This window comes from Sceloporus undulatus, chromosome 1, assembly GCF_019175285.1.
Source record: "Sceloporus undulatus isolate JIND9_A2432 ecotype Alabama chromosome 1, SceUnd_v1.1, whole genome shotgun sequence".
NCBI lineage: Eukaryota > Metazoa > Chordata > Lepidosauria > Squamata > Phrynosomatidae > Sceloporus > Sceloporus undulatus.
Genome location: NC_056522.1, coordinates 225821757 through 225847433, shown reverse-complemented (window position 1 = coordinate 225847433; position 25677 = coordinate 225821757). Strand labels below are relative to the sequence as shown.

Here is a 25677-nt window from a genome sequence, read left to right as displayed (position 1 = left end):
GCAGCAAAGTCACACGTACCTTATTAGTCACAAAGTTGGTGTGATAAACATAAGGAAACGATGTCAAAACTTATTTTCTAGTTTTGGTGTAGTCTTACCGTATCACACATTATTTTTTTAAAAAAATTACCTTCACCTAGCCAAGTTTAGGCAAATATAGGGCCCCATACAGACAGGCCAAAATAAAGCTTCTTCAGGTCACTTTGGAGGTATGCTATTTAAATGATGCATGTATCCTAAGAGTCCGGAAGTCGCGCCAAAGCCATGCTCCAATCCTAAGGACTGGAGCGTGGCTTTGGCACACCTTCCCAACTCTTAGAACGCATGCATCATTTAAACAGCATAGCACCAAAGTGATCCGAAGCAGCTTTATTTTGCCCTGTCTGTACGGGCCCATAGATTATGTATTCTTATGAAAGCTTGAAAAGCCACTGATGATAAATGGCCTAAGAATATTTACCCTATCCGATGGAATACAAGGCTCAATCAGGTATAAATCATTTCAGGTGTTTTAGCAATTTCAAAGGAAGCAACAAATGTTAGAAGAACATTGCCATTTCCTCATTACAGTACTTTCTCTCTCAAGGGTGTCCCTTTGGAACCAGTTATTCTCCATGATGTACTAATGGCTTGATTACGTTCTCAGGAGTGCATCACTATGTGGCTTGAAAAATGCAGTGTTCTACATTTCACTATAGTTACTCCCTGCTTCCCGTCCTTCCAGTGAACAGTGCTAAGATTCTTAATACTCAAACAGAGGCCAATTCTTCAGCAAACATCAGACATGCAAAAGTACTTTGTTGTTTGAAAAAATACTTCTGTTAGTTCCACCATCTCAAAATAGTGCCCACTTCTGATAAAGGAACTCTCCCTTCAACAATGAGCAACAAAATCCACCCATCCCTCACCATTATTCAGAGGCAAGACATATTGGTGAAGACTAAATTATAGAGCAATATTTTAACAGAACATAAAATATACTACATTACTTCAGCCAAAAACAAAATACAAAAGCAAAACCAAATACTAGCACAGAATTGTTATATGTCACATATTACCAGAGACAGTCCTGGTAAGTAGAAAAAGCAGAAATTATATATAAAACAATATATATTAGACATAAAATGGAAATCCCCTGTATTTTGCCTAACTTATACTGCTTCAGACATGAAGATTTTCAGAAAAAAAATGGAAATATTTTACAAGCATTAGAATGCAGGGACAGAGTAAAGGGAAAGATGAAAATATGAGTATGAGGTACAGTGGGCCCTTGGTATCTGCTGGGGTTTGGTTCCAGGACCCCCTGTGGATACCAAAATCCATGGATGCTCAAGTACCATTAAATACAATGCTATAGTAACATGGTGTCCCTTATATAAAATGGCAAAAACAAGGTTTTTGTTTTGTTTTGTTTTTTGTCTTTTGTTCATTTTTAAAAATATTTTAAGTTATGGATGCTTCAATCTGTGGATAATCCATGGATATGGAGGGCTGACTCTGTGTGTGTGTGTGTGTGTGTGTGTGTGTTTGTGATGGTGGGACTACAAAAGAGTAGGTAACGGACTCCGAAATAACTGTCAGCCACTGATATCTCATTTTCTGAAACATTAGATGGCCTTGAAGAAGAAATTTTAGCTTCTGAGATTTTCCTGTCTATTCTTTCAAACCTAAATAACTAAAACATTTTTTTAAAGAGCAGTTGAGATTATCAAATACCAAATACAATCAGCCCTCGGTATCTGCTGGGGATTCGTTCTGGACCCCCCCCCCCATACCAAAATCTACGGATGTTCAAATCCCATTGTCCCTAATGACATCGCAGTCACGTGGCCATGCCACCATTCGGGACAAATGCACTAAAGTCATCCCATTAGATGGTTGTGTCTTTGAATGGCCACACAGCTGTGATGCTCCACTGGTACAGGGCATCAGTGTGTGAGTAATACATTGGGAAAGCACAATCATGGAGGGCCCCCCATGACCTCTCATACCAGGCTGAGTCGACCCTGAGCCCCTGGCTGGTATTGAACTCACTACCTTGTGGCTTGTGAATGAGTGGCTGCAGTACAGGCATTTAACCACCACATTCATTAGAGTTGTGCCTCCACATTCATTAGAGTTGTTCCACTTTCATTTCTTTGCTTTGCCACAGCCCTGCACTCGCCTCGGGGGAGGTGGGGCGAAGAGTTGGACTATGCCAGGTTCTGTTTGCTCCTGTTTTTAGCCCTGGATCATGGCTTTGCTCCGGTTTCTGCCTGCTTTGGAGGCATGTGTCATCTAAATGTCCCACCTTCAAAGCAAATGGAAATCACTTTATTTTGCCCATCTGTTTCACCCCCATGATAGAGATGATCTGACTTCTTTCAGAAAGGAATTGTACATGTTTAGTGCTTCCACAAAACAGCCCTGTCTCATGTTTCCAAATACTGTCTCTCTTTCTGTGGTAGATACAAAGCAGGCCTTTGGGAAGTAATCATAATTTACAGGCAGATTCAAACAAGGTAGCTGTTGAGATCCTGATCCTTTGGGTTAAAAAATGTTTTATAAAAATCTTCAGCATATATTCCCACCAATACCATCACCATTATTGGCTATATTGACAATATGTCACACCAACTATGCTCAGCGAGTTCTGTACTCAATAAGAGTGCATATACAACGTGACAATACGTGCTTATCAGTTTTCAAACTATTGTAAATGTACTTTCACAGCAGGCAGAATTTGCTGAAAGTAAATGATATGCCATACTGCCAGTGTAATTAAGAAGCAGCTTATGGTGAGTTCATGGAGTAGTGAATGTGACATCTTAACAACTTCTACTTTTTTCCCATGGTAGTTGTGCAAGATCTTCTTTTAGAGAGAAACCTCAGAAATCTTGGTTAGTAATCTTTGTTTCATTTCTATCACATTTCTAAAATGGAAATAAGGCAGCAAAAGTACAGTGAATAGCTACAGTAACTGGGATGGATCTGACAACTCCAAATATTAATGTGACAGACCAATAATTCTCAAAATAGATATGCTGGAATTCATGGGGCATTTTTGCCCATAGTCATAGCGGAATGTGATCTGTTAAGAGGAGCATGTTTATGGCTCTGTTAAATATGTTGTCTCAGTAATACAATCATCACAATGTCTTAGTAACACATTTAGATATAATGCTAAACTATGTATAGTTTTGCATTATGTGCACCAGGCAACATAATCCACAAACTCACAAATCCCTCCCCATTTCATGTGCCAGCAGACATCAGAATCAACTGCTTCTGTTTTTAAATGAACCAGAATTCCCTGTGATATTCGGATTTAGGAACCTCTGGTTACTTAAAAATATGGGAACACGTCAGAATTGTGAATCACAAGAGGCAGTGAGCACATGAGTCCAGAGCTCATGAAAACTCTTGTACATAATATTTAAACTACAGTTTTCTTTGAAATTAAATATGGATAACAGGTCTATCAAACAAGAAAGGAAATTCTATGTAAACACAGATGAGTTGAGACTTAACCAAATACTAAGAGTCATAGTAAATAATGAAATATGTTTACAACTTCTCATGTATCTTATGTCATGCTCTTATACTGATTATATCGGATATCAGGATAGTTGAAATCATACCATTCTTTCACATTCAGTTTTTAGGAGGGTATAATAGTACTTTTCATGGTTACAAGCTTTCTAACCAAGTAGGAAGAGAGTGACCAGGTAGGCTTGTACTGTTCAGTACATATTTATACTCTTCAAATTTCCTTCATCAAATGTGCCTAACTTTAGCAATGCAAAAGGTCTCAGATCCTTCCAAACAATTCAGTGATCTAGTGCAGGTGGAGAGTTGGGGGGGGGGGGGAATCAATCATGGCGGAGTCACTGAAATGTTTCATTCAGCAAAGCCCCTGGTCATTTTCTGGCAAGTTATACCCTTCTGTGGTAATGGGACTGTGTGCCCTTGTGAGGCAAGCTATGCTGATGGTAGCAGTGCTGTTAGTATGTTCACCTATGTCAGGCAGACTTTTAAGGAGTCAGTCTAAATGTGCCAAATTGTTTCTGGGCACCAGCAGCAATAGTGAGGAGTAAAACTGGCAGAAGATCTCTTAAATGGCAACCATAGCTAAATTTCTTAGTACTGCACAGAAGCAAGTAGCAGTTAACTCCTTTTGAATGGCTTTTACCATGAAAACCCTATGGTGAGATAATTGAAAAGGAAACAAGAGATAGTCCCAGAAAATGTAATTCCAGTTCGGAAGTCACTTAGCAAACTACTGGGGGGAAAGTGACGACAGCTATGAATAGCACTGTAGCAAATCACACAATTGGACTCAAGCTGAAAGGATGTACAGTGGTACCCCGGGATACGAAATCACCTCGTTACGAAATTTCCGGGATACGAAAAAATTAGATAGGAAAAAACTGTTCCGGGTTACGTTTTTTTTTTTTTTCGGCTTACGAAAAAAATTTTGGTGCTTTTCGGCGCTTTTTCGCACGAAATCGCGGCTTCCAGCGCTAGCGGCTATGGCTTTTTCGGGTTGCGAAATCTTTCGGGTTACGAACGGCACCGCGGAACGAATTAAATTCGTAACCTGGGGTACAACTGTACTGCTGTTGGTGTACTCAGAGGTGAAAGGAAATCCAAATCTGCACAACACTTAAGAACGTAGAGAATGTAGAGAAGCATGGATCGAACTAGTAATACTTGAGGTGAGCGAGAAAAAGCGGACAGGAACAGGACATAATCAGTAGATAATTACACAGTATTTTACTCAGGAAATGAAGATCTAAGAAGAAATGGAACTGCATTAATAGTCAGGAAAAATGTACCAAAAGCAGCCAAGGGATATAATGTAAAGTCTGATTGAATAATAGCAATAAGATGTCAGCAAAAAGCTATCAATGGCGGGGTACACAAAGCCAGAAAGAGGTGCCTCCTCTGCGCCTCTCTTTGCTCCGCAGGATCACCGCAGCAACCAAATTGTGCGGCGCTCCTGCGGAGCAAAAAAGGAGCTCTCGGAAGCGGCTCCTCTTTGTGGTGTCGCTGCGATGCTGCAAAGCGCGAGGGACGTCATGATGATGTCGCAGCTGCGCCGCCCCGTCTGGGAGCAGCGCAGCTGTGACGTCACCGTTACGCGCCACATTTGGTGGGCGTGACGTGACGCAGCTGCGGCGCCCTTGTCACATGCAATGGCTGCCGGGTGTGTGGATGCTCCACCCACCAGGCAGCCCTCGCATGTGACATGGGTGCTTCGAAGGCCCATCTGTCCCAGGCCAATATAACCATAATTAAAGTGTATGTTCCACCTACAGAAACAGAAGCAACTGAAAAACTATATGCTGGAGTTCAGGAAGAAATTGACCATATACCAAATTAGTACTTCTTGTTAATCATAGGTGACTGGAATGCAAAGGTAGGACACAAAGTAGAGCCAAAGACTGTAGAAGATTTAGGCCTAGGATCAAGAAATGAAGTAGGAGAGCGACTGATTGAATTTTGCAAGGCCAACACGTTGTTCATCACAAACCCATTCTTCAGGCAGCCAAATAGGAAACTGTATATATGGACATCACCTGATGACCAATACAGAAATCAAAGAGATTACATAACTGGAAGCAGAAGACAAGGAAGCTCCATTCTCTCTTCAAAAACAAGAGACCAGAAGCAGATTGTGGCACAGATTATGATCTGCTAATATCAAAAGACAGAGTAAAGCTAAAGAAGAACACTAAACTAATCACTGTGCCAAAATACAACCTGAATAACATAGAGAATTTAAAGAAAATGCAACTAACCAAACACACACACACACACAAATTTGCAGGATTAAGCCTAATTAATGAACACATGAACATTGTCAATGAAGAAAGAAAAAGACAATGGCGGGTTATAGACCGCCGCTTTGAGGCGGTCTGCCGCTGCTGCCGTTTGCTCTGTAAGGGTGCCGTCACAGCCACACCGCGCGGCTCCCTTACGGAGCTAAAAAGAAGCTCCAAAATGGAGCTTCTTTCTGCGGCGCCTCTGTGACATCGCAAGGCGCCAGGGGCGCATTCGCGACGTCACAGGCGCCGCAACACGTTCGGACGCACAGCGTCCGATACGTAAAGATGGCGCTGGCCGTGTTGAATGGCCGGCGCCATATTGTACGGACAGAGTCCGTATTAGACCCAGGGGCATCTAGAAGAAATGCCTCTTTTTTAAAATGGGATGTCCTGCGGACATCCCAAGTGCCAGTTTATAACCAGCCAATATCTCTGACCAAAAAGAAAGAAAACCCTGAGTAGATGGGAAATGAAACTGTTCAATCAGTTAAGAATAAATGAGAAGCAAAAGTACAAAGTGACTAAAATAAGCTCAGACCCCTGAATATATCTGTTCAGCAGTTTGTGCGCATAGACAAAGAGAACTACTATAATAATCAATGCAAAGAAATAGAAGAAATGACAATGAAAAAGGAGAATCTCTTCCACAAGATCCGAGAAATTAAAAGGAAATTTAAACCAAGGATGGCACTGCTCTATGAGGGAAGATATTGCATGTCTATGTACAAATAAAAAGATTACAGAAGCAATACATTAGAAAACTATATAAAATTAGATAAAAGAGCTGAAAGGATTCAAGGAAGAACCATTTGAAGATAAACCTGCAATTTTAGAAAGTGAAGTGGAAGCTGCATTCAGAGTACTTGGAAGAAATTACCAGGCATAATCCTGGTAATATTCAATATCATAGAATATTAAATTTAAGTTTGTCTGTGCCATTGTATTTCCAATTTCTATGTATGATTCTGAAAGCAGGACACTGAAGAAAACTCATAGGAAGAAAATCAACTCATTTAAAATATGGTACTGGTGAGGAGTTCTACAGCTACTGTGGACTGCTAAAAAGACAAAAAGATTTTTGTGGATTCGCAGATGACCACTTGAAGAACTACAGTTACAGGTAAGCAACCTGTCTTTCTTCTTCGTGGTCTCTGTGAAGCACACAAATGGATTAGACTGGCAAGCTCAGTCCTCTGTGGAGGAGGGAGTGTCCTGGTAATAAATAAATATTAAACCAGTAAACAGTGTGATTGTCAGTTATGTGACAGGTGTCAACTAACCTTAATGCATGCCAGAAAGGAGAACAGCTCTGCCAAAGGCTGCTTCATGTCGGTGTCTGGTATCAAGTCTGTAGTGCTTGATAAAGGTCAGAGGTTGTGACCATACCACAGCCTTGCAAATGTCCTCCAAGGGAATTCCGGAGAGGAAGGCTGAAGATGAAGCTACTGCCCTGGTGGAATGGGCTCAAATTCGAGCAGGCGGAGTCTTCCCAAAAATCTCATAGGAGAAGAGGATTGTGGAAGTCACCCGTTTAGAGAAACGTTGAGGTATGACTGGAAGTCCCATTTTGGGGTTGGAATAGCAGACAAAAAGTCTGGGAGAATGACGAGAGGACGAAGTCCTGTCAGGGTAGAAGGCTGACATCAAGGGAGTGGAGCCGGTGCTCGGTGTTGGTGGTCGGGTTCGGGGCTAGCGTTGGAAGAATGATGTCTTGACTGAGATGAAAGGTGGCCCCCACCTTCAAGAAAAAGGAAATGTCTGGACGGAGGACAGCCTTGAGGTGATGGCTACCAAGAAGGCTGTCTTCCAGATGAGAAGCCTGAGGTCATAGCAAGCCAGAGGTTCAAAGGGTGAGGTAGCGAGTGCAGCAAAGACGAGCTGGAGATCCAGGTGGGGATAGGGATCACTGCCGGCAGTCTCAGGTTGGCAAGGCCCTTGAAGAATTTCTTCATGAGTGGACAGTGAAAAAGAATGGGCAGCCGGAGAATTGATAGCAGGCACAAACGGCCGTGAGGTATCATTTTAAGGATGAAATGGAAAGTCTAGATGCTGAGAGGTCCAAAATGACGGAGACATTGATTTCCCAAGAGGTAAGTCCTGTTCAGGACAGAAAAGTAAAAAAAGTAAAAAAAAAATAGCCCACTTAAGGTGTGAATGAGTTCCAGAGAAGTTCATTACTGGCCTTCTAAGGAAAATACTCACCGGACGTCATAACCCTTCCTCTAATATTGTCACCCCAAAATTTTACAGACAAAGGTTTAATTGAAATAGCTTCGTTCTAACAGAGACTGTTCGAACTGTGTATTTCAAAGGGGGGGGGATGATAGGCATTGATCTACACCTTTTCAATATATCTAAATTATAATCTCTGGCCTGCATCTTGATATCAAAAGTGCATCTTGACCTGAGCAGCTATATGGCCCTAGCATGTGATCTGAAAAGAACAGGTTCCCACTGAAACAATGGGAAGCCATGGGTTTTGGTATGTAAACGAATTTCCTTTCCCAGCTTTGATGAGATCATGCAAGGAGTGGCTAAGTGCTATCAGGAAAGATGCTATCAAGTGTCTCAAGTAAGTGTCTCTCTTTGTGATTGAGGGGGAATCATTTGAATCAAAGGAATGGCATTTGCATAGCCATTTGGGTCCCTACTCTGGCAGAAACATTTGGGTTAGATCAAAACATTTGGTTAAGATGTGAAATACACTTCAAACAGTTTCCTTTGATTACCCTTTGTCTAGAGACCCTGTTAAACCCTTAAAAAGGTCTCCTAAATTTAGGGAGGGCGGCCAGCCATTCACTGCTGGTAGCCACTCGCTGCTACTAGCCTCTCTCACTGCTGACAGGAAAAACAGCTATGTCAGTTTGAAGTCAGAGTCTCTCTCTGACTTGTCTGCTAAACCTTACATATTAAACCAGACCTGCAAACCCACACACAAATTGGACACACCAAGACAGAACTTCTACGTCAGGTGAGTATTTCCATTAGAAAGCCTAATATCTATCCCACATTTACTACGTTATTTCCTGAGTCTTGTATGAATGTATGAGCGTATGTGCCTGTATGTTTGAATCCTTGTTTCCAATAAAAGAGACATTGATTGTACTTAGAGCTTCTGCCTCATTTCTGGATTTCTAGTTCCTGGTATACAGATCGAAGGGGCGGTCCCATCTAAGGTGTAGTAACAGGCTTCTTCTCGTGACTTTGAGCTAATTAAATTCCCCATTGATAATTTGGTCACTGTTCACTGTTACAGCGCTTTATAAATAAAGGTTAATAATAATAAATAATAATAATAATAATAATAGGAGCGCTGGGTGGAAGGCTTTCGAGAAACCAGGATGATTTCTCAGACCGGTACCGAGAGTTGAGTCAAGGCTGGATCCTCCACGCCATGAGACAGAGAGTGTCCACGTCGGGGTGGCGAACCCGACCGTCGTAAAGGGTCAGGAGGTCAGGACGGAGCGGCAGAGGCTGGAATTGGTTGTTGGAGAGATGAGGGACGGGGGCGAGCCACGACTGTCTTGGCCATCAAGGGGTGATCAGGATCGTGTCCCTATCTGTCTGTGCGTAGCTTTACTAACACTCTGGTGATCAGAGGAAATGGGGGGAAGGCGTAGAACTTTTTGCCAGACCACTGGAAGAGGAAGGCATCCCCTCGGGCCTGAGGTGAAGGGATCCTGGAACAGATGTGGTCCCAATGAGTGTTGAGATGAGAGGCAAAAAGGTCAATGTCCGGCGTTCCCCACAGAGAAAAGAAGCAGAGAGCAACCTAAGGATTCAGTTGCCACTCGTGACAAAAGTCTGGAGTCCTGCTCAGCTTGTCTGCAAGCTTGTTGTCCTCTCCAGGGAGGTGTATGGCTTGCAATGTGATCCGCTTTCAGATGCACCAGTTCCAAATTTGAAGGGTGAGGCCGAGAAGAGTATTCAATCTGGTACCGCCCCGTTTGTTGATGCAATACATCACAGTCATGTTGTCCATAAGGAGGAGGAAGATGACCTGGTTCCGCAGGGAGGGCTCAAAGGCCTTCAATACTTTCTGTACGGCCAACATCTCGAGAGCGTTGATGTGGAGTTGGTGTTCTTTGGGAGACCATCTCCCATGGATGGGGAGGTTGTCGAAATGGGCTCCCCAGCCCGTGTATGAGGCATCAGTGGTCAGTGAATTCAGTGGTTGTGGAGGTATGAAGGGAATGCCCACCATGACATTGTGAGGAGCCACCAGCGAAGAGAATGGGTGACAGGTCTCGGGATGGTGATCCACTTCTGTGGGTCATCAAAGGCAGGGTTGAAGACTGAGATCAGCCATGACTGGAAGGGACACATGCGAAAGTGGGCCCACAGCATGACATATGTCATGGATGCCATATGGCCAAGGGAGACCTGAACTGTTTGCGCTGTGATGCGCTGGAAGGCAAGACACCGACAAATTACAGACCTGAGTTTGGGAAACCTGTCATGAGGAAGGTATGCTCTGCAGGTCATGGAGTCCAAAGTCCAAGGTGCCCCTATGAAGTGCACCTGCTGGTTTGGCCAGAGGGTAGACTTCTCTCTGTTGATCATGAGTCCCAAGTGGTGAAGGAGAGAGAGTGCCGACTTGATATGGGAGAGGAGCATCTGCTTGGACGGGGCCACAAACATCCAGTCGTCTAGGTAAGGAAAGATGATGATGTTTTGTTGGCAGAAGTATGCAGCTATGACCGCCATGCACTTTGTGAAAACTCTTGGTGCAGTGGAAAGTCCAAAGGGCAGTATTCGGTACCAAAAGCAGTCAGGGCAGACAGAGAAGCTGAAGAGGTCCTGGTGGTCCTCTCGGATGCTGAAGTGGAAATAAGCATCCCGAAGATCCAAGATAGCGAACCAGTCTGACTCCTGCAGAAGAGGCAATAAAAGAGTTCAGAAAATGCAAGTCCAAGATGGGACGGAGACCGCCTGTGGCTTTGGAGACAATGAAGTAGCTGGAGAAGAGACAATGTCAGGTCTGGAATGGAGGGAGGCACTCGATGGTCTCTTTTTGAAGCAAGGAACGCACTTTGTCGGGAAGGGTGTCTGAGGGTGGAGTGGTGAGAATGATGGCCCTTGGGGGAGAGGATTGGAGTCCAAGGCATAACTCCTACAGACGATGGAAAGCCCCAGGAGTCGAATGTTATGGAGTCCCAAGAGTGGTGAAAGTGGGCCAGGCGATCCCCAAGGGGCGCTGGGGAGCATCAGAAGTGGCGCTTGCCTTGTTCTGCATCCTTCTTATGGAAGGATCACTTGTATTTTTGTTTCTGTTCGCGTTTCCTCTGTTGTTGGGGAGGGAAGCACTGTTGTTGGTAGTCCGCGGACTGGTTGGATCTGCCCTGGTTGGGGAGATAGGGAGGTCTTTGCCATCCCAAATGGCATTGAGAGAAAGGAGGGAGAGAAGTGGAGGAAAAAGACATACCGTATTTACGGGCTGTGTTCTTCATTTTGTTTTGAAGTCCAGCTTCTCATCAGTCTCCTTATGAAACAGACTCGTGGCGTCGAAGGGGAGCTCTTCGATGGCCTGTTTGACTTGAGGAATTAGGTCCAAAGACCTTAGCCAGGCCAGGGCACCCGAGAGTTGTCAGGAAGCGCAGTCAGCCGAGTGTTGGGCCACTGAAATCTGGTGTGAGGCCAGTGCATGAGCGTCTGCATGGATGGCCATGGCCATCTGTCTTTTGTCCTCAGGGAGGTCTTTATACAAAGGAAGAGCTTTCTCCCAAAGATGCTGTTGGTAGGCAGCCATACATGCTGAGTAGTTCTGGATTTTGAGGTCCAGGACTGCGGAGGCGTAGGATTTCCATGTCATAGTCATACGACCCTCTTTGTCATTAGGGGTCAAAGCTGTCTTCAGGGCCGAGCAAATCTGTGAGGCTTCCACAATTGCCAAATTTGGGCGAGGCTGCTCAAAAAGCCAAATCTCTTCCGAGGGTGTGATACAGTAGACATTGTCAAGTTTCTTGGTGGAAGGAATGGACAAAGTGGGCCAAGAACTCTTTGCAATCCTAGACATCAATGGTAGGAATGCAATGGAGGTCGGAGTTGGGACCTTGTCCCAAATCCTCTCATCAATGGGGTCAAGAGCTTGAAAGTCTGCATGGAGGACTTCAATGTTCAGGGCTTTGCCCATCCAGATCATTTGTTCCGAAAAAGAAAAAATGTCATATGAAGGAGAGGGGGCCTCAAGAAAGGCAAGAGCCTACGACTGTTGAGCCTGAGCGTAGTCGGAGATGGAGTGGTCTGCGGATTCAGCGGAAGCTGATTTGGTCCTGGTGTGAGCCGAGAGGGCCTCAGTGGTTACTGGCACCGGCAACAAGGGGTGCACTTGCAGGGAGACAGCAAAAGCTGACTGTATGGGTTGGACTGGTGCCACTCGGGAGACCAAGGAGAGGCGAGACCAAAGTGGAGTGGATGCAGCAGATGACCTTGGAGAATCCAAGAGAGGTTCAACAGGTTGAAAGGTTGAAACAAAACGGCTTCTGCAGACTTCAGAAAGATCAAGAGGCAAAAAAGAAATGCCTGTGGCTTGATCAAAAACAACATCCTGTCTGGGGGGTTCAGCAAGGACAGAGGATGCATCATAATCTTGTTCGTCCTCAAAACAAACGACCTCTGAAGTCTGAGAGAATTGGTCCGGCATCACCACCTGGGTGAACAGAGAAGGTTCCTCTTCACCCCCCGCCCCAGGGGTGGTAGGGTTCATACAAGGAATGCAGAAAGGTGTCTGGTCGGGCCCATGAGTCGGGACGAGGAGACAACTGAGGTTGAGGTGCTGGTTGGGCGCACAGTACCGAGCACAGTTTGGTGTCAGTGGGCTAGGCGGGTGTGTCAATACAGGACCGGCAGTTGGAGTTGGAGTCCGGACAGGGATGGGACTTCTTCCCAGAGTGATGGGATGAGTCCTTGGACTTGTCCCGAGATTTGTGCTTCCTTTTCTCTGGTTTGGAGTCCGAAGACTTTTTTCCTCTTTGGTGAGGATGGGTGGCCAGTCACATCCTTGTCCGAAGACCTCCATTTGTCTGGTGACCCAGAAACTTCCAGAGAGGGTTTGCCCTCGGCAGCAGTAGGCTTGGTAAAGACTCCTGAGGCCAGAGATGGGAGCTTGCCCTTGGCAGCCGTAGCCTTGACAGAGGCTCTAGAGGTGGAGGGAGGCTTCAAAATTTGCACGCAGATCATGGATCTCAGGCGCATCTCCCTATTCTTCCTGGCCTGCGGAGTGAAGGCCATGCAGTGAGGGCAGGAAGCAGGGACGTGGCCCTTGCCCAGGCAGGTGAGGCACAAGGAGTGTCCGTCGAGTGCCGGGATGTTTGTCCCACATTCAGTGCACTTTTAAAAAGAGTGCACAAACATCTTTAGGTCGAAGCCAAGGGACGAAGAGAGAGAATTGTCAAGATATCCGAGTGTTACCATTAATCAGAGTCCAAAACCAAGTCCAAATCACAATCCAAAGAGTAGTCAGAGTCAAACAAGTCAGAGCAAACACAGGAAACGAAAGCAAAAGCTAAGGAAGGAGTGATTCTAAGCGAGGTTCCTAAGCTGCTCATGCGGCGGACAAAAGGAACTGAGAAAGGGCGGGAAGACATCCTGCCTATATAGAGGGTGGGCGGAGCTACTGCCAAAAAGTCTTCCCTAGCGATACCAATAGGATCTGGAAATGCTGCACAGGCGCAGAATAACCCATTTGTGTGCTTTGCAGAGACCACGAAGAAGAAAGAGAAAGGCTACATTACAGATGGATAGACTCAATCACAATAGTCATAGCTCTAAATCTGTAAGTCTTGAGCAGGGCTGATGATGATAGAGTAACCTGGAGGTCTCGCATTCATAGAATCACCATAAGATGAAGGCAACTTGAAGGTAATTAACAACAATATCCTATTATGATCTCCAATACTGCTCTCCTGCATTTTCCTTTCTGAAATAGGGTTGAAGCAATGATCTCCCACAAAAGCAGGGGAAGGGAAACACCCCAAATTCCTCAATGAGTGAGCCACGCTTGTAGGATCTCTTAATAATAAGAAGAACTACATTGTTGTTTTTCACAGCATCAATCCATAACTTTATATTAAAATTTTCTAGCAGATTAATAAAAAGAAAGCCTAAAGTTTTCTAAAAAGTTAAATTCAAAACATGTAAATGGTCTTGAATTTACGCCTTTCAGTGAAACCTACAAAGGGAAACTAATATTAATCAACAGGAAATCTGAGCTTCCACAAATCATAAAAGCTACAAAAATAATAATAAACTGTGGTGGAACTGAAATTTTTGGGAGGTTTGAGAGAACTAGTCTATGTACTAAAATAAAAAAAAATCTCATTCAATTAGTTAGGGGCTTATTAAGGAAGATGCACTTGATCTTTCATATGTACATTAATAAATGTGGTTTCACAGATGTCAACCTAGCTCAAATCAAAAAGCGAAGGTGACGTAATGGGCAGTGTTAGGTTACAGATCATGTTTAATCCTTCTTCTAACCAAATATTTGAGCTATCACACAAAGCACAAGGATAGTGTAACTGTAATTCATAAGTTCAAACTTTCTTTACTTATAGTACAACAAAGTATACTATTTCTGGAATGGTTCTTAGGAACCTTAAAGCCCACACTTGAGAAATGTATGCTACCACAACATCTACAACATGTTCAGCTCAACATCTTAAGTCACAGAATGGAAAAAAATTAAATAAATAACATTTGTGCCAAATTACAAAGTGCTGTTGATCTGACATACATACTGCCCTACTTAGATGGAGGAGAAGTTATGATTTGGTACACAGATCAAATCAGAATGAGATTTATTACAGAAGCAGTATTACCATGAGACTTGTCTACTTTTCTACCCCCACTCCTATCTTTATGCTTTATATCCTAAACAAAATGTCATTACTGAGTACGAAAAAAAAAAAAACCAAAGGAGGGGGAAGAAGGAAAACTCTACCAAAATGCTCACAAAAAATAATCTGAATTACCAACCTTGCTCATTATTTTTCCTGGAAACCCCAGCTAATAAAATATAAATGCCACAATTCCATTTTAATAAACACACTAAAATATGACTGATAAAAGTATAATGAGTATATACTGTGCACAGCTGTATACATGTTCAAAGGTGAACATACCAGGCACTTTGAAAAGCTAGAGTAAACGCATGAGGGGAACCCTACTGCTTTGAAGAACTGATCAGACCTTCTTTCTCTGGTAAAGTAGCATCTAAACTGTCATTAGTAGCTAACTTTCATATCTCCCTCGAAACTGTTATCAGTGATCATAATGCAAATGAATTAAAAATGGAAGGAAGAGAATTTAAGAAATTGCTTTAGCTCCAATTGAGATACAATGTACACGGCAAATATATATATTTTATTGTATTATCATACTTTACATTTTGAAGATGTTATAGCCTTATCTCAAATGATAAAACAGATTCCTCTCTAGAACATGGAGTGTATCAGGGAATTATTGGGGAGGAACCAGAGCTAAAAATGGACCTGTTTCCAGTTCTTCGAATGGACTTAACTGGTAGAATAATAGCCATCATACAAAAGGTCACAGTTTGAATTCATGATACCTCCAGATAACACTGAGGAAAAAAGAACCTAGAGATGAAATGCATGAACCCCTTGAGATGCTACCAGTGATTGCATGCCATTAGTCTTCAACTAATAGGTCACAGCCCGATCTAAGATCAACTGCAATAAAAGTGCTCTCTCTCTCTCTCTCTCTCTCTCTCTCTCTCTCCCTCTCCCTCTCCCTCTCCCTCTCCCTCTCTCTATATATAGTTTTAAAACATTAAGAAGCGAGTTCCCAAAATCATCCTTAGGCTAAAGGTAGCCTCTTGATCTAAAAAAATTGAAAGCTACCAGTACAGAAAAAGCTGATGGCCTGGTTCAGCATGACGGATTTCAAAATCCACAGCACAAATTAAACTTGATTCTGAGTTGTGCCCACAACATGGTGCAATTCTCAACCCAGAAAAACTTGGGCAGTACTACAAAATTCAAGCACTCCCTTCATTAATACACTGATCCAGATACTACTTAAGGAACACAATAAACCACCATAGTGGAAGTAGTTTTCACTGAGAAACAATGGCAATAAGAAGAATATGGATGGGTGGGCATAGATATAGATCACAATCCTGTGGCATATATTTGATCTCTCCATTTTTCTCCTTTATCTTGTGTTCCTTCTTTAATGGCTTTGTGACTCAACAGACTGGCACTTTATGCCAGACTGGACGCAGACTAGGGTTCTGCGTTCACATGTTGGAAATCCTTACCATGTCGCCTCACTGCCATTATGGCGTGTGCCATGATGACGTCCATGGCATGCAGTGCCCAAACGGCGCTGGCCAGAAGGGGTGTCATCATGGCACTCGGGCGCGCCTTAGGGAGTGGGTCTGTGCCAGAGCATGCGGCTACTGTGGCACTGATCCGGGGCAGGAAGGGGCGGTTTCCAGACACCCATCTGTACTGCCCCTTACGTTTCTTACATTTCTGAAACAGTGAGTCAACAGATTAGGAGTACTCTGTTTCACTTAATACCTAGTGCTATATGTAAAAAAATGTTATTAAAGATTAAATCCAATGTTAATCCCAACTGAATTAAATCTATTAAACTAAAGAGAGATTGGAAAACCAACACTTATGCAGGTTCCATTTAGTCTATGGGTCTACTCTAACCAGGGTTAATAATTAGGTTTTATATATTTTCTTTTAAAACTTTGTTTTCAGAATATACATACAAAATAAATATAAAAGTGATCCTAGTCCAAGAGAGGAAGTCTGCACCTCTGATGTTTACATTATTTGTATCCAAAATAGGATCTGAATGTCAATATTATTGTAATCCTCAAACATAAAGCAACAGCCTTATCTGGAAGCAGGCTACTAGACAAAATATCTTTATGAGTCTTTGCATTCTGGACAGTACTTAATTTGGTTTAGAGAAAACGTAAAGTTTCAACTTCCTACCAAACTAAAGCAACCCAAAGATTGTGTCTGTAGTCATTGTAGTGTCCTATAGAGGTAGGAGCCAGCATGGTGTAGTGGTATGAGCATGGGACTAGGATTCTGGTAATCAGGGTTCAATTTCCTGCTTGGCCATGGGAACCCACTGGGTGATCTTGGGCGGGTCACACACTCTTAGCCTGAGAAAATCCCATGATAGGATTGCCTTAGGGTCACCATAAGTCAGAAATGACTTGGAGGCAAACAACAACAATAGGGAGACATGCTCTACAAACTGTGTTATTTTTAAGATCTCAGTAAGTTTTAGGACAGAAGGAGTAAAGGGTATTCTGCTCCATAGAGCTTTGTACAGGGAAGCGTTTGAAACAATGGAAGGAATCAACACTAAGGACTTCTTCACATTATAGAATTACAATGCTACGATCCTGCTTTCACAGCCATGGCTAAATCCTATGGAGTCCTAGGGTTTGTAGTCTGGTGAAGAACTAGAGCCCTTTGTCTGGGCATTCTAAATGCCCTTCCCTATACCATATATCCCAGGACTCCATAGGATAAAGCCACAGCAGTTCAGCAGAATCACAGTGCTATTATTGTTCCATAAAAGAGCGCTAGTATCAACATGGCCACAAGTAACAAGACAACCAACCAGACAATGCAAATATAGCACTCAATTCCACTTTAACTATAACAGTAAACAGTAAACATCCTATGGAATCCTGGGGTTTGCAATTTAGTGAGATGCTAGACCTCTATGATTAAGAATGTTATATGCTCCCCTGTAGACTGCCATCCCAAGATTCCTTGGGATGTTGCCATGCTAGTTAAAGTGGAATATAGCACTAATTGTATAGTGTGATTGGACCCCAAGTCCTGGTGTGTCCCCAATATTCTATATCACAAACTGCAGTTTTTGAAGATAAAAAAATACACACTGGAAGTGCTGTCAAGTTTCATAATGTAAACACAACACTAGAGACAGAAAACTGTGAGTCCAAAATGAAATGGGGTAAATTAACACACTGTATAAATATAAATGAACCATTACAGTCTCTTTAATACATATACATATATTCTCCACACTTGAATTGCAACATCAGGAAATTGAAAGTTATGACATAAAAATGTCCCAGTGGCCATTAATCCACAGGCACCTTACAGCACAAACCATAATGGCTCCTGTTGCAAGTTTTACATATTTAAAAAGTAACATGCTATAAAATCTGTGTATTACACTATGCATGAAAAGAAAGCAACGGCAGTATAAATCCTTAAAGGAAAGTTGTTAATGTGCATGCAGAGTAGCTACATTTTAAACCTCCATATCTCAGCTGCTTTAATTTTTGAACTATGCAAAGACACTAATGGCCTTCATAATTTCATGCCATAAACCAAACTTGTTTTCAAATTATGGAGAAGCAAGAAAACGATTTCAAGCCAAACACTCACTATGTCTCTATATATACATGCATTCACTGCATATTATGAACACTGTTTTAGTGAATTACAAATTACATCATTAGTTTTCAGTTCAAACTTTTTAGTCCTCAACAGGTTGCCAAAACTCTTGGTTCTGTGCTTCAGCTCTCCACTGGAAATATTAAAATGTTTTAGAGGAAAGCTAGGCATGTCTTTACAAACATGCTCCACAATCATTATGTATACGTGTAATATGGGCCAGTAAGGATTGTAAGTGGTCACCAGTTTCTATATAAAAATCTTAAGAATTAAGACAATAGTTCTGATGTTAACTAGATACACATTTTTGAATCCACAGGACTCAAATGTCAGTTCTATCAATACTAAGCTCAGATGAATGTAGGATATCAATACAGAAAAGAAAAAAAAATCCCAAATACACTAACACAGTTCCAAAAAGAATTTTATGTGCTGAATCAAATCAAAGAAGTACAATCCGGCCAAGTCCACAGCACATATTTTCACATTTAATTCACAAATCTAAAGAGAGAGTGGGAAACTATCACCCACTCAAGGCCTATAACTGCATAGGGGCATGCCCAAGTTCTTCCCCAAGCCCCCCTAAATTCATGGTGCATTTTTAAATGGTGAGGGGCCTGGACTCTCAAAACAGGCTTGGGAGCTCTGAAAAATGGGCTTCTCTGTCGCCCACAGCCTAAAATTTTCCTATCCTGATCTAAAGTAATCTACAAAATGGGGATAAAATGATGTAATTAAGATCATATGCTAGTGCTGACTGACTGAGCAATGTAGTCATCTTGGAATAGCATTTGTTTAGCATATGTAGTTGTGCATGTTTAGTGTTTGCTATTATGTTGGGTTCCATATTTAAAGTTTTTAAATCTATTTTTATTTGTTAAATATTTTACAAACCATTGCATAATAATTCATTTTAATTTGCTCCCTTATTCCCACCCTCCCTCCCACTCTCCCTGTTAAACAATTTTATAGAGGTTATAACTATAACTCTTCATGATCCATTTTCCTTGATAGAGAGCTGGAGCAGATAGGCAGTAAAGAGCAGTACAAGTCTTCCAGCCAGAAGTGGGTCTGAACCCTGATGACTGCACAGCCCACTCCCAAAGCAAGCCATGTATGTAGGTGCTGACAGGAGCTAAATTATCCAACCTCTTCTTTGCTCTGGTCCAAAGTACAGGAGCGCAGGCTTGGTGTGTCTTCTGGATGCTTTGGAAGTGTGTGTCATCTAATCAGCATGCCCCCAAAACAGCCAGAAGCTGCTTCATTCTATTCAGAATTAATAATCCGAAACACATTGGTTATTTCTCTATATCCCCCTTGTTCATTATCTTTCTCAGTCTCCAATTTCCATGTACTATTCCAGGTTTCTTCCTTTAACTGTCCAATATATTTCAATCTTCTTTCTCTAAGATAATTGAATACCGTATATACTCAACTATAAGTCAACCTCATGTATAAGTCGAGGTCAGATTTTGGGGCCAAAATTATAGATTTTGCCATGACCCATGGATAGCTCGAGGGTAAAAGTTAGATATGTGTGCATATGGCAAGAGAGACTCTCAATGAAGCTTTTTGCTTCATTGTTTGTTTCAACTTTCGCTTTAGCCAGATGCATGGGCTCTTAAACAAACAGCAACTGATAACAATCAATCACCCAGAACACTTTCTGCTTAGCTCCAGAGAGAAATAAACTCCTCGCCACACCGCATGGGGAAATCTGAAAAAGCTACTATCACATTTCCACAGTGATCCCTAAATAAATTGACCTGGGATTTTGGGGTCAATTTTTGGGCATATATTTTTAGACTTATAGACTGAGTATATACAGGAATAAACATTCTGTTATATTTTTTTTGCCAGATTAGATTTAGTCCATATTGATTTATCCTTCCGCCCAAGGCAATAGCTCCATGTGCTGCTTTTAATACCAAATTTAGTCACCACCTTTAAAAAATAAAATAAAATGACAGCTAAACTTACTAGCTCATTTCAGAGTTTTAAAAACTACTGGTCAACAAATTTGTATTCAAGTAGTATTCATGGTACGCCATGTGACTGTAATGCTGGTAGGATGATTGCCTGCATTTCATTCAGGTCAAGTCCACATCTCAAAGAATATTGTTTTCAACTCTTAATAGTGTGAGATTATCAATTCCTATGACCTCAGTGGCTCACATTAGATTTAACTGGATGAAAGGGTCTGATTATAAATAGTGTTACATCTCTTATTACCACACCTATTAGTTTCCTAACTACTCTGAGATATTTTAAACATGACAGGAGCAGACGTTATTAGTAACTACTTCCCTATTTTAGAAAAAGAATCAGTCTGGTAATAATAGCCTAGTATTCAATAATCCCAGACATATTAGGACCGATCACAGATGAAAACTGTATTCTGCAGAATTTCTACCAGCTTCAGTTAAAATATGATTAGCTACAAATATATATATATGTATATATGTATATGTATTTTTTCAAGGATCACCCACAAACTGACAGTCTAACAACACTTAGAGAGCAACTGGTCTAGCTCCAAATTGACCATATATTCAGATGATTTTGCTCTTATTCTTTCTCTTAAACATTACCTTCTCTTTTATGACTATCTCTATAAAATCTTTTTCCCAATATTCACAATCCATGCCAGACTTATTGGTTTCAGTGAGAAACCGAGCACACACTAAAAAATAAGTCCCATTGAAATAAATAAAAAAAATTAAATATCAGCATACTAACTAGTGCTGTGCACATTGAAAATGGTAGAGCTACTTTCAAGCAAGCATGCCTTTGGGTGGTCTGTTCCAAGAGTACATGACTTCTGCTTCACTACAAAATATACCACTTCTGACTTCAGAAATTCTGTAGAAAAGTACAGAATTATTTCAGCTGACAGATTTAAAATTTTATACCATATTTCTCTGCACATTTCCCTATAAAATTAATAAATGTGTGACAGATATTAAAGGAGAATCAAAGTAATCTCTTTCATTGTTCATCTGAATATGCATAGGGAAAGGAAAACTATTTTAAATTCTCACACAAAGGTCTTTGTAGAGCAGAACAATATTATCTGAGTGGCCACAATGAATTATTAGATTTGAAATCTATATTAAATTATAGTATTAGAAATATATTTCTGATATAGTTCACAAGCAAGCTTTTAGGTAACTGTCTGCTGTTGAAAAGAATGTAAAATCTAAATAATATTGAGTAACTTAGACCTTAGGTGTAATTTAAGATGAAGGCTTGTGTGATACCTCTGTATACCAAAACAAAACAAAAAACAAAACAAAAACAACCCACCAGAATCCCTAAGTCTGATAAGGTTTTCAAGCAAACTAGAGAGTACTATACTAATGAGTCACTGACTATAATTCAAAAACTCCTTAAGAAATTAATTACCAGGAATTGTTTGGCATAAGAACTATATGTCACACACAATACTTTGAATTATGGGCTATATATTATTTCACTCTCTGGGACTATTTTTATAAAATCTAGAAGAATCTATGCTTTTAATTATCTATTGTTTTGTATTAAAATATTTCTATACTGAATTTATTCCAGAAATTCTGACAAATGACAGTGACATGTATTCATCTATTTGAACCTATTTCCACAAAGCTCTTTGCTTTATTCCAGGAATACACAACCTGCAGCCTATAAGCAAATTATCATTGTTTCCAGCCTCACATAAGAAGGCTTATAAAGCACCTGAGGTCAAAGGGTGACCTGAGACTGTACCCCATTTTCCCCTCCTCGTTTACCATCAACGAAGGTTCTCCAATCCTTCCTTCAGCATTCCACATGCTGCCCATTGGGCTGAAAATGTTATGTACCCCTATTTAATGTGATGACATTTAGTGTAAAACCCTCTTTCCATTTTGTGCAACCTTGTACTGTGCCATTTGATTTATTGTCAATACCAACACTTGTTGAGCTTTATAAATCCTTTAAAATCTACACACACACTGTATTTATATGCATGGGACAAAAAATGAGACTCGGAAACATGGACGTTTAAAATTTTGAATAGGAGGAACATACTTGTTTAATTGTTCAAAACCTATTTTCAGAAGGCATAGCAAGATCTGTCAGCAATGTAGATAGACATACAATACAGACTTAAGAGTTCTTGCCACAAAGCCATCAAAATGCTCTAGCTAAATGACCACTAAAAATGACACTAGCAGGTAAAAATGCAGAATGCTTGTCTTCTTAACAGGGTTTGTAACTTCAAAACTGTCTTGTGCACTCTGTACAAAAGCAATGGGTAAAGACTGGACATAGCTTAATTTTTTTGTTTTGTTTTGTAAAAATAGTATTTTAGTTTTAAGACAGAATAAGAAGATTAGTTTTGAGTTAGAATAACAAGAAAAAGATTCTATAGTAATAAATACACAGTACCTACTGGGGGGGAAATCCTTCCAGCCTTAATAATATTGCTTACCAACACCTTCAATGTTCTCACATTTCATAAAGTTCTCCAGGTGCCTATGCACACTTTTGGGCATTCAACAAAGGCAGACATTAGAACTCTGGTGCCTCTGGTTAGTTATCAGAAGAGTAGATCAATACTTCCTGAACTCCACGCCAAGGTTCCTTTTAAAAGAGATTTTGTTCCCTAGGCATTAAAAACTTATCACTCCCACTTACCATACTTCTTGGCAATGTTCCCAAAGAATTCACCCCTCCTGGAGCTTAGTATGAAATAAGTTCTTCAAGGGTCCGCCTTTCTTAAAGAAAAGAGAAAAAAATAGTAAGAGACCATTAGCAGCAATACAGAATACCAGAGAATGCTGTTCACTGTAAAAAATAATTCCCAACTAAGCCTCTAGCAGTACTTTGATACACAGAAGCCTAGGTCCCACACCAATCCAAATACAGAGATTCCCAGGATGGCCTTTATGTCTTAAACCAGAAACACTGCCCCAACCACCATCTTGCCCCATGTTAGAAATCACTAAAATAATCAATTCCTATAAGCCATAAAAGTTCATGCTAGGCCTTCAGGCAACAGTTCTGTAAAGTATGAAAATACCCCAGGTAAATGCAGCTCTTTTACACAATGGAAGACTGAACTGACTATTCCTATCAAAGCAGAACCAGATTTGGCTCATTTAACATTAGTAACACAGCTTTATTAATATGGAAAACCACTGTTATCTTACACACTTTCTCCATATGAACAACAGCATATCGGATAACACTATAGGAACATTCTTTCTTTGAAGGATAGAAGGACAAATAAAGACTGTGCTAAGGTAAACACCCTTGTACAAGAGTATTAGGTAGCATAGCAAGAAACTCAGAGAAACTACACCTAGACGTTTCCTGTTTCAGAAGTTTCAGAAGCACAGTAGGACCTTGGTATCTGCTGGGGGTTTGTTAATGATCCCCCACATGGATACCAAAATCTATGGGTGATCAAGTCCCATGATATATAATGGTACAATAAAATGATGTCCCTTATATAAAATGGAAAAATCAAGGTTTGCTTTCTGGATTTTTGAATTTTTAAATATTTTTAATATTTTATATTTTCAAACCATGGGAGGCTGGATCAGTGGAAAAAGAGGCCTGACTGTATCTATTATTTTATCATAGAAAAATAAGAGCTACATGCGGAACAATAAAGTGGCTTACAATAACTGAGTAGCAGAATTTTCCAGCAAAGCAATAACATTTTAAATCTCAAGAAAAAAAAAGCCAGAGTTGTAAACACACCTTCAAATACACCAAAATGAAGGGTAAATTCACTATGTGTATGCTTCTGCGTTTTCCAGGTAAATCCAGATGCAAAAATACACTGGCAAGACAGAGGCACATTCCATTTTCAGCACTCTTCAGATATTCTTACAGATTTTACCACCAATGCTCAGAGGCATTTACGTATCACAACTAAAAATAGGTCAAGCTAGGAGTCAGTGACTGGACCACACTACCTACAAAAGCAAACATACAAATGTGTGCTCAAAGTGGTGTGGTAATTGAATTTATCAATATACCACTTCAGACAGTGAAAAGGACATGCCACCACCTTCTACTTCCATTGTAAAGAAGTCTTCTCGAAGATAATTGCTGACCTAGGATTGCTGATAGAAGCCCTGAATGAGAACACGTCCAATCAGTTCTGTCCCATCACTTACCCCAGCCCTGTCCTATGGCATTTGTTCAAATGCTTTGAGCGTGTTAACTCAAGCAATGGAACTTTTGAGGTATTTTGAAAAAATACAGATCCTAAGAGTCTAAGGCTACATCCTCACTTCAGAAATAATCCACTTTGACAACACTTGATCTACCAAGGCTCGATGCTATGGAATTATGAGAACTTTAGTTTGTTGTGGCATCAGAGCTCTCTGACAGAGAAGAGTGAATGTCTCACAAAATTACAGTTCCCAGAATTTCCTAGCACTGAGCCATGGTAGTTAAAGCAGTGTAAAACTGGATTATTTCTGCAGTGTGGACACAGCCTAAGAACACATTTTGAGGCAAATTAACAGTTAATTTTTTTTAAACACTTCAGTCTGTAAATAAAGTTTCCTGAAAAGTCCTTTTACCGTCCCTGGAAAGGCCACTTTGAGGGTTGTGCTTGACAGCCAGGATATGCACAAATTCCCATGTGCTAAAGCACTCTGCCATGTCTTGTGCATTAGCACATCCTAGGTGTGTGCCTCCTGGTTGATGAATGCAGAACCTGTCATGCATCTTTGCTTATTTACAAACATCACTGACATGCTGCTGACCCTTAACGATATTTGCCAGGTGCCTGATGACACCTAATAATGTCCACTGGCATGCCTGAAACATTTATAAAATTCACCAGCCACATGAATACACTTTCAAACCATGGGGAGATCAGCCAGAACTGCCAAACTTTACAGGATTTAGCTGTCGTTAAAGGTTAATTTTTTTAAAAAAAAAAAGCAAATCTGCCTGCATCTTACCTGAGAAAATTCCCTTCAAAACCCACAATGAGATCACAAGCGAGAAACAATAAAGCTAAAAAGTATGCTAGTACACATGGAGTTGTTAATGTATCTGCCACTCAGTTAAAATCATTCCTGTTGATTTAATTGGATAAACTGTAACTGAATCTACTTAAGTTTGTGTATAGATGCATGGCCTGAAACCAGATTTAGGCATGTGCAATGGTGCTGATAGGAGCAGATTTTCCAGGCCTCACCTACACTGCAGAATTAATGCAGTTTGGCACTGCAGTAATTGCCATGGCTCAATGCTATGCAATTCTCAAGTTTTGTGATCTATTTAATCTTCTCTGTCAAAGAGCCTTGGTGCCACAACAAACTACAAATCCCAGGTTTTCATTGCATGGAGTCATGATGGTTAAAGTGGTGTCAAATTGCATTATTTCTGCAGTGCAGATGAAGCTCTAGTCCCCTTACCTCTGAGGCAGTTCTGCTCCCTGAATGTTC

The 25677-nt window shown here is 41.1% G+C and overlaps 1 protein-coding gene across 9 annotated transcripts in view; it reads right to left on the bottom strand.

Annotated features, from left to right (window-relative positions):
- GTDC1 (glycosyltransferase like domain containing 1) overlaps positions 1–25677 on the bottom strand; it is a 280090-nt gene that overhangs the window by 199083 nt on the left and 55330 nt on the right. For 7 of the 9 annotated variants that reach the window (XM_042442163.1, XM_042442183.1, XM_042442154.1 and 4 more), the window contains one exon: positions 22898–22977. The gene's annotated coding sequence lies outside the window, so the exon portion shown is untranslated. The remainder of the gene's footprint in view (positions 1–22897; positions 22978–25677) is intronic. The other 2 variants (XM_042442191.1, XM_042442173.1) reach the window with 1 other exon arrangement.